This window comes from Populus trichocarpa, chromosome 11 (genome assembly GCF_000002775.5).
Source record: "Populus trichocarpa isolate Nisqually-1 chromosome 11, P.trichocarpa_v4.1, whole genome shotgun sequence".
Lineage (NCBI taxonomy): Eukaryota > Viridiplantae > Streptophyta > Magnoliopsida > Malpighiales > Salicaceae > Populus > Populus trichocarpa.
In genome coordinates, this window is record NC_037295.2 from 11,002,079 (window position 1) to 11,011,914 (window position 9,836).

The window sequence follows — 9,836 nt, forward strand, 5'->3', positions numbered from 1 at the left end:
GTAAATGCTCATTTTGAATGCAGACGTATCTCACAATTTAACGGATTGATTGATGTGTTTAACTATTGAAAGTGAAAATATATAGAAAGGGCTAAGTTTAGAGAAGAGATGTTGGTTCAATTCAAACTAGAATACCATTCGGTTATTGGATCATAAATGGAGCTGTAGAACTTGGATGTAAGTCTGGTTTATATGGATAGAAAGCTAAGACATAGGCCTAAAACTTTCATGAAGAGTCCAAGATTCAAAAGGGTCGTTTTCAAGTTCCAATTGTAGCAACAAAAGAGAAGTCGAAATCTGTCCTGCAACCCTTCAGCCCATATCTCGAGTTCTAGAAGTCCAGATGAGCTCATTCTTGTTTAGTTGGAAAGCTGAGACAAATGCTCAGAACTTTCATGAAGACTATCTGTTTAAATTCTGATGTTAGCAATAATGTTTTGTTCAGACAAGAAGATAATGTTTGTCACCAAGTCAAGAGGTGGCCACCCACTCAATAATTAGTCATCAAATCAATAGTTATGAAGTTTAGCCTATAAAAGAAGGCATTTGCCATACATTTAGACATCTTGGTTGTTTAGATCAAGATCTTGCTCTTACTCTCCTTCTTTGTATTTTGTAATATTCAGGTTTTATTTTATGTTATATTAATATCTTGTTTATTCTTTTCATTTCCTTTACTATACTTAGTTAACTTATATCATGTTTATGTTCTTATATTGTTTATTTATGTTTTTCTTCTTCATTATGTTTAGCTAAGTTAATTTTGTCAAGGTGAAAAGGGTACACTAATGGTGTAAGAATAAGTATAATATAAAATCAACATGGACTTTAATGTTTGATACTAACATGTTTTGTATTTGTTATCTTACTCACTTTTAATACCTTGCTTGTTAAATGATTAATCTAGATTTGTGTTGTACAACCCTTGATACAACAAATACTTAGCACTTTCATAGCCGACACCTATGCTATGAAAGGAATTTAATTTGTTGTTAACATAAGTTATCACCATGAATACCTGACCACATTTACAAGTATTGGCATTACTCAAATAAGATAATTAATATAATCATGTTAATAAATTATAATCCGATTGGAACCTCCTTTGGGTGTGGTTTCCAGTTGAGTAATAAAAAGAGTTTATACTATACTTATTTGAAATACAAGTAGTGGATCCTCTAATCTTGACAATTGTTTTATCATTGTTTAATCCTTACATTAATATCACATCTCAAAAGTTCTCTTCAACTCCTTTTCATTTATTGTTTATAATTTTATATAGTTCACCTCCCTGTGGTTCGATCCCGGTCTTGCCGGGTTATTTATTACTTCGACACTCTTGCACTTGGGATAAGACATCAATCTTTTGATGGTGTCAATTTTTTGGCGTCATTGTCGAGAAGGTAAGTTACTGTATAAATTATACATTTTATTTTATTTTTCTTTTTACTTTTATTGTTTTTCTAATTTTTGTTTCTTCTTTTTCTTTTTCTTTCCTTCTGCACTTGCATGAGAGTTTGGACACGCACATTAAGTGGTAGACTTTCTAGGAAATCCTCATCATTTTCAGAAAACATGGTCGAAGAGGATAATCAGTCGCTTGATGATGAGAATAATGAGAATAATCGAGTTAGAACACTTAGAGACCACATGAATCCTACAAGAACAAGTGCACCATCATGTATAGTTTTCCCTCATGATGCATTTCACTTCAATTTTAAACCAGACATTATTCAACTTTTAGCTACTTTTCATGGCTTAGATCTAGAAAATCCATACTTGCATTTGAGAGAATTTGAAGAAGTTTGTAACACTTATAATGATTTAAATTGTAGCATGAACACCATCAGATTAAAGCTTTTTCCTTTTTCATTAAAAGTAAAGCTATAACATGGTTACAAAATCTTAGGTCAGAATCCATTCGTGCTTGGGATGAAATGCAACAACAGTTTTTAAAGAAGTTTTTCCCTTCTCATAGAACAAACTCTTTCAAAAGACAAATCACCACATTCACTAAAAAACCAGGAGAAACATTTTATCAGTGTTGGGATAGGTATAAAGACTTGCTTAATACTTGTCCTCATCATGGTTTTGAAACATGGAGATTGGTTTCACATTTTTATGCAGGGTTAACACCTAAAGATAGGCAAATGGTGGAATTGATGTGCAATGGAACTTTTGAAGATAAAAACCCTAATGAAGCAATGGAGTACCTAGACTCGTTAGCTGAAAATGCTCAGAATTGGGACACTACAGGTACTTATGAGGCACTGAGTAAAACTCAACCTCATATATCTAGTGGAGGCATGTATAACCTTAGGGAAGATCATGACCTCCAAGCTAAATTTGCATCTTTAGCTAGAAAAGTCTAGGCACTAGAATTGAAAATGAGTGGTCAATTGAAATCTATTCAAGAAATGGGGTATATCAAATCTGTGAAACTAATGAACACTCAACCAATGATTGTCCAACTTTGCCTTCTTTCAAGGAATGTCTCAATGAACAAGCCAATGCTTTAAACAGTTTCCAAAGGCCTGATGCAACCATATTATTTGATAGTTTCATCCACATTTAACTAGTGTTTTGCCTATGTTTTATATATAAAATAGCTTTATATTCTTTGTTTTATATTTTGAAGGCACTTTTGGATGAAACATGCAAAAAGGAGTAAATTGGAGGTAATTGACAGATTTGACCTTCAGTCGATGTTTTATGCAGAGCGTGAGCTCTAGAAGTCAAAATGAAGTGATTCCAGTGGCATTAAAAAGCTATCAACACTTCAAATGTCAGCCAAAAACAATGTTGTATGAGGGAGATATGATTTTTCAAAGATGACAACTGAATTCTGCTAGCAAATAGGTTTCGTGAAGAAACGAGTCCAAATTACATTCCGAAGCATCTAAATCGGCATTCAAGTTTTTAGTTCAGCAATTTAGCTCCTCTAAGTCAAAGCTTGAAGATTTCATGCAAGGTCATTTCTCATTTTTTAGGAAAATAGCTATTGAAGTACTTAAATGTAAACTGTCTACTTAAGGGAGGACTATTTTGTAAAATAGAGACTAGGGTTTCCTAGGATATAAAAAAAATGAGAAGAGAAGGGGGGGCAGCCACCCAAGAAGAGAAAAATGCCCCCTTCCTCTAAGAAACCTGAAATCATGCCTCATTCTTTTTTATTAGTTGTTCAACAAACATGCAAGGCTAAATTCTTTTTCTTGGTTGCATGGACACGAAAACCTTTGGATTTCAAGAACTGTGAGATTTATTTTTTCTTTTCTTTTCAGTTTATATGATGAATATGAATGTTGTCCTATGCTTATTTTTCCTATGATTGTTTGTTTTAATTGCTAGAGCGGACTCTAAGTTATTATTGTAGACAATTTATTGCTAATTTTGATATCAAAACCGGAGTTATGGTATATGAACTTGTGAAGCAACTGAGTTTAATAATTGTGGCGGATCTACGTTATTAATCTTAGGGAGAACATTCAATCAAATCAAACATAGACTGCGGACAGTTATGTTTTCTTGATTAATCAACTTATCTAGTTCTTAAGGTTGCCATTGAATTAACTTACTAGTGCGAACACTGTGGTTGTTTGATGGTTAGGGTTAGTTATACGGCGGATCCGTTAAGTAGCTAATGTTAAGAAGAGATAAATATTCAGAATATAAATTGATGTCTCATTTCCATGATCAGTTCTGATTTCTGTAGGTGGACGTTTACTTGTGACCAAGGTTTGTTCTATTGATAATTTTCTGATTTTATTTAATTTTGCTTGATAGTTTTCTGTTTTCTTTTGCTTTACCCTAGATAACGTCCAAAATTGCATATCATCTAACATAAAAATCCGACTTAAACCTTCCTCGTGGGATCGACCCCTTGCTTGCTCTATACTATCTTGTGTGTTGTGTTTTAAGCTAGGGTAATTAATTTGTGCGACCGTGACATCGCAACAAGGCCAAGTTAGAATCCATATTCGCAAACGTATAACCCTTGGTTGGAGAAATCATCCAAATTTCAGTTTGAAGAGTGGTAACAATAATGCACAAACTTCATAGCCACCATTTCAAGCACACCATAATTTTCAAAATTCTTAAGGATATGCACCTCCTTATGCTCCCCCTCTTAGAAGAAATCTTGAGGAAACATTGCATGCATTCATTGAAAAGCAAGAGACAATCAACACTCAAAAATGCTCAAACTATGGCAGATTTGAAAGATACTATTGCAAAGTTCACATCTGCTCTCAGTTTTCAGGAGAAAGGTAAGTTTCCATCTCAAAGGGCAATACAATTCAAGTGCAAGCAGCTCCGGAAGCTAACACATGGATCAAGTCCAATCAGTCATTACTCTCCACAATGGTAAGTGACACGACCAAAAGATTGATGTCTTCTCCCAAGTGCAGGAGTGTCGAAGTAATAAATAACCTGGCAAGACCGAGGTCGAACCATAGGGAGGTTAACTATATAAATTATAAATAACAACAACAACAACAACAACAACAATAATAAGTTAAAGAGAGCTTTGAGATGTGATATTGATGTAAGGATTAAACAAGGATAAAATAATTGTCAAGGTTAGAGGATCCACTAATGGTATTTCAAACAAGTATAGTATAAACTCTTTTTATTACTCAACTGGAAACCACACACAAAGGAGGTTCCAATCGGATTATAAATTGTTAACATGATTACATTAGTTATCTTATTTGAATAATGCTAATACTTGTAAATGTTGTCAGGCATTCATGATTATAACTTATGTTAACAACAAATCAAGTTCCTTTCATAGCACAGGTGTCGGTTATACCATACGGTTGGGCTATGAAAGTGCCAAGTATTTGTTGTACCAAGGGTTATACAACATAAATCTAGATTAACCATTTAACAAGCAAAGTATTAAAAGTGAACAAGATAACAAATATAAAACATGTTAGTATCAAACATTAAGGTCCATGTTGAGTTTATATTATACTTATTCTTACACCATTAGTGTAACATTTTCACCTTGACATGATAAACTTAGCTAAACATAATGAAAGAGAGAAACATAGATAAACAAGGAAAGGAAATGAAAAGCATAAACAAGAGATTAATATAAGCAAAACTTAAGCATTGCAAAGAGAGAGAGCAAGAACATGATCTTGATCTGTAAACCAAGATGCCTAAATACATGGCAAATGCCTCCTTTTATAGGCCAAAATTCAGAACTATTGATTTGTTGACTAATTGTTGAGTGGGTGGCCACATCTTGACTTGGTAACAATCCTTATCTTCTTGTCTGCCAAAAATGTCATTGATAACGTCATAATTTAAACAGACTTAAATCATGAAAGTTCTAGGAAATTGTCTCAGATTTCCAGGGAAAAAAAGGTTGAGGTCATTTGGACTTCTAGAACTCGAGATATGGGCTGAGCACTGAATAGTGTCTGGGCTGTAGGACAGATTCAGACTTCTCCGTTGTTGCTACAATTTGGACTTGAAAACAACATTTTTAAATCTTGGACTCCCCATGAAAGTTTTAGGCCTATATCTTAGCTTTCCATCCATATAAGGCAGACCTAAATCCATGATCTACAGCTCTAGATATGACCCAATGACCGAACAGTGTTTTAGTTTGGATTGAACCATCATCTATTTTCTAAGTTTGGCCCTCTCTTTGTCCTTTCAATTTCCGTACTTAAACTCATCAATCAATCCTTTCATTTATGTGATAGGCCTGCATTTAAGATGAACATTTACCATAAATTAAAGGTATCTTATGGTATCAGACTTGTTATTATAAAATATGTTTTAGTTAAGGAGTTATTGATACTTCAAGTGCAAAATGATGATATAAAATCTTGGTAAAAATGCACTTTTAAGTACTAATCACACCCCCCAACCAGCTTATTACTAGTCCCTAGTAATCAAAGCGTTAAAATAAAAAAACAATTTGCAAATTCCACAAAGCAAGACATTCATCATTTAACTTCCATTAATCTATTCAGATAAACAAACTCTCATTAAATTTATATATCTGCTCAATACCTCTTAAACAAAATATTAATAAACCTTTCTTTTTATGTGCTCAATGTATGAAAACATAAATGATGGGGCTTTTATTGGAAGAAAACAATATTCTGTTCTAATGTTTAAGGTTAACTTCCTTGGGTTGAGATTATTATCTTTCTTTCTTTCTTTCTTTTTCTTTTTTTTTTAAATATATATACATATAACTTAAAACACAATGCATCTTTAACCCATGTAAAGAGCTTTCAGCTAATGACTCGCAGACCAGTTGGTCTTAGGGCATTAGGTGTTGAGACACCCCTACGAGCTTAGTAACTCGGGTTGCAGATACTAATACATAGATAGTGCAATGTTTGATTCCCTTAAGCTTTTCTCCTTAACCCATGTAACAAGCTTTGGGCCAATAGCTCCCAAGTCAGTTGACTTTAGGGTATTAGATGTTAAAACACCCCTTCGGGCTTAATTGCTTAGGTTAGGGAGGCTACGAAACCAAACTTATCTACGTTTCTATTATCATCAATATTATCAATTTGTTGTTATTGTTGTTTTTTTTTTTTTTGCAAATTATATACTATCCCTTTTCCTTAGTTGTTACCTTTAACAAAAGAACATAAATAATGTAATAATCCAATGTGCAACCCACAATCATATGTTAGAGTGTGCGTGTGAAAATAAAGGTTTAAGAATACTTGTTAAATGAGTATATGAGCAGAATCAAGTGATAACAATGCGAGAGTTTGTAAACCTGAATATTTCAAGAAGTATTCTGATAGACCTTGTTATGAATATTGCAAATAACCATTGGAAAATGTTTACTAAGATGCGTCTCAAGAGTCACTAAAATTCCTCCTTACTCTGCCATCCTAGTAATAACAATTTTGTCAAATGGTTTTATTAAAAACAAAAGCAGTTAGTTGGTTAGTTTTTTTTTTTTAATGTCAACTACTACCCTCTCCTCCCAACCAGAATGAGACATTGTCCTCAATGTCATAAGGTAGAAAGATAGAGTATAGAAGACATCACCTGAAACAGCGAACACTAACAAACCTGAAACACACTTGAACAAATATAAGAGATAACAAAATAGAAAAATATAATGCTATTAATAAAACCAAAAGACATAAATTTTTACAAACTAAGACTCAAATCGTAGTTGTGATTGTGGCTTACATCTTCCCTTGGTTTTACGTCCAAGAACGACTTAAACGCCCTCTATGGGTCGAGGATAGGCTTCCTATCTAGTTTTTAAAAAAACTGGCAAACAGGGTCTTTTATAGTCAAATTCCCAAGACTAAGTCGATCATGTTCTTTATGAAAATGGGGTCATAAATCATGAATTGCATGATGCACATCTCCACTAAGATGCATCTCAAGAGTCAATAGAAGATTATCTAAAGACCCCTTACTCAGGCCATCCTTAATGAATTGTATTTTATCTTCACGGTTTATAGATATCATTCCTAAAGAACGACATTGTGCATTACAAGTCCATCTGGCACATCGATGACAGACTTTCAGTCGTTTTGCATGATGTTTCTTTGCAAAAGTGCTTTTACCTGTTCCAGGCATGTATGAAATGAAAGAATTGGAAGACTCACCTGATAATCGGACCTTTGCTTCAATCAGCCAACGAATATCTTCAGGAATTCCATGATTCATTAACAACCTCAATCTTGCACACCTAGCTCGGTAAATTTTTGTAATTGCATTTTGAGGCAAAGCAGGAAAATACTTTTTTAATTTTTCAAGAGTGGTGTCCATTTTTTAGAAAAGAAGTGGAAAAAAAAGAATGCAAAGAGAAGGAACAAGAAATTGAACAAATATATACACAGATATCAGTTATCATGGGAAACTGAAAGAACCGACTTAAGAGTCACGGAGTACCGTTATCCGCCATTGACTGGGGTGAGAGAGACTTAAAAACATTGTCATTTTTTGGATTCTCAATATCAAAGGCCCTATAAGGATACAAATGTTTCACAATAAATGGATCGTTCTATCTTGATCTTAGCTTTCCAGGAAATAAATGGAGTCGAGAATTATAAAGCAAAACTTTTTGACCAGTATCAACTTTTTGACAATTTTCACAAGTTTTGCAAAATGCATACATGTCCTTGAACATGGTGGGCCAATAAAATCCATTTTGTAAGATTTTTGCAGTCGTCTTTTTTGACGAGAAATGACTCCCACATGCCTCAGAATGACAAAGTTTAATGACACTACTTACCTCATTGTCCGCAATGCATCTTTGAAATATTTGATCAGGACAATATTTGAATAAGTAGGGGTCATCCCAATAAAAGTTCTTTACTTCGTTCAAAAACTTTCCTTTGTCTTCGGTACTCCAATGAGCTGGCAAATCTCCTGAAGCAAGAAAATTGATATTTGTAGCAAACCAAGCATTGAACTAAGAGAAGGTAAGGATTTGTCAGGAAAGTAATCATCAATTGGTGTGATGTCAGATGTCGAATCTGTTGTCAATCTTGACAAATGATATGCGACAACATTTTCGGTGCCTTTTTCATCCGTGATTTCTTCCTGAGAATAAATCATTTGCAATTCTTCAGATTCATCAAACTCAGTTTTACTCAAGGTAGATTCAAATTGATCATAAACTAATTGTTCAATAAAATCTACTTCTTGTAAATCATTATCATCTCCAGGTTGCTTGCAAATGTTGAAAATATTCATCTCTAATGTCATGTTTCCAAAAGATATCAGTCCATTCCTACAATTAATCAATGCATTAGAAGTTGCAAGAAACGGACGTCCTAAAATAACAGGAAATGAATTACATGCTTCAATAGGTTGTGTATCCAAGACAATAAAATCCACAGGGTAAATGAATTTATCAACTTGTACTAACACTCTTCAATTATTCCTCTAGGCACTTTTACAGATGTATCGGCAAGTAAGAGAGTTACTGAAGTTGGTTTTAACTCACCTAGATTGAGACTTTGAAAAACTGAATATGGAAGTAATTTCACACTAGCTCCAAGATCAAGTAAAGCTCTTTCAATTTTATGTTCTCCAATAAAGCATGAAATTGTAGGACAACTAGGATCTTTATATTTCAAAGCATTATTGTTCTGAAGAATGGTACTTACTTGTTCAGCTAAAAGGGCTTTCTTTTTCACATTCAATTTTCTCTTCACAGTGCACAGATCTTTCAAACATTTAGCATAAGAAGGAACCTGTTTAATAGCATCCAGCAAAGGTATATTGATCCTTACCTGTTTGAAAGTTTCAAAGATTTCAGAGTTGTGATTGACTTTCCTTTGTTTGGTCATGGCATGAGGAAATGGAAGTGCTGACGAAGAATCAGTCTTTTCTTTACAATGTTCAGATTCAACCCCTTCCTTACCCTCAGAGATTGACTCATCATCTTTCTCACAAGGTTCAAGAATGGTTTTTTCAATAACCTTACCACTGCGAAGAGTGATGACTGATTTGGCTTGATCCATGTGTTGGCTTCCAGAACTACTTGCATTTGCATTGTATTGCCCCTTTGGATTTTGCTGTGGTTGAGATGGAAACTTACCTTCCTCTTGAAAACTGAGAGCAGATGTCAATTTTGCAAGAGTATCTTTAAAATCTATCATGCTTTGAGCAAGTTGAGTGTTGATTGTCTCTTGCTTTTCAATGAATGCATGCAATGTTTCCTCAAGATTTCTTCTAGGAGGTGGAGCATAGGAGGTGCATATCCATGAGAATTTTGGAAATTATGGTGTGCTTGAAACGGTGGCTGTGAAGTTTGTGCATTATTGTTATCACTCTTCCAATTGAGATTTGGGTGATTTCTCCAACCAGGGTTGTATGTTTGC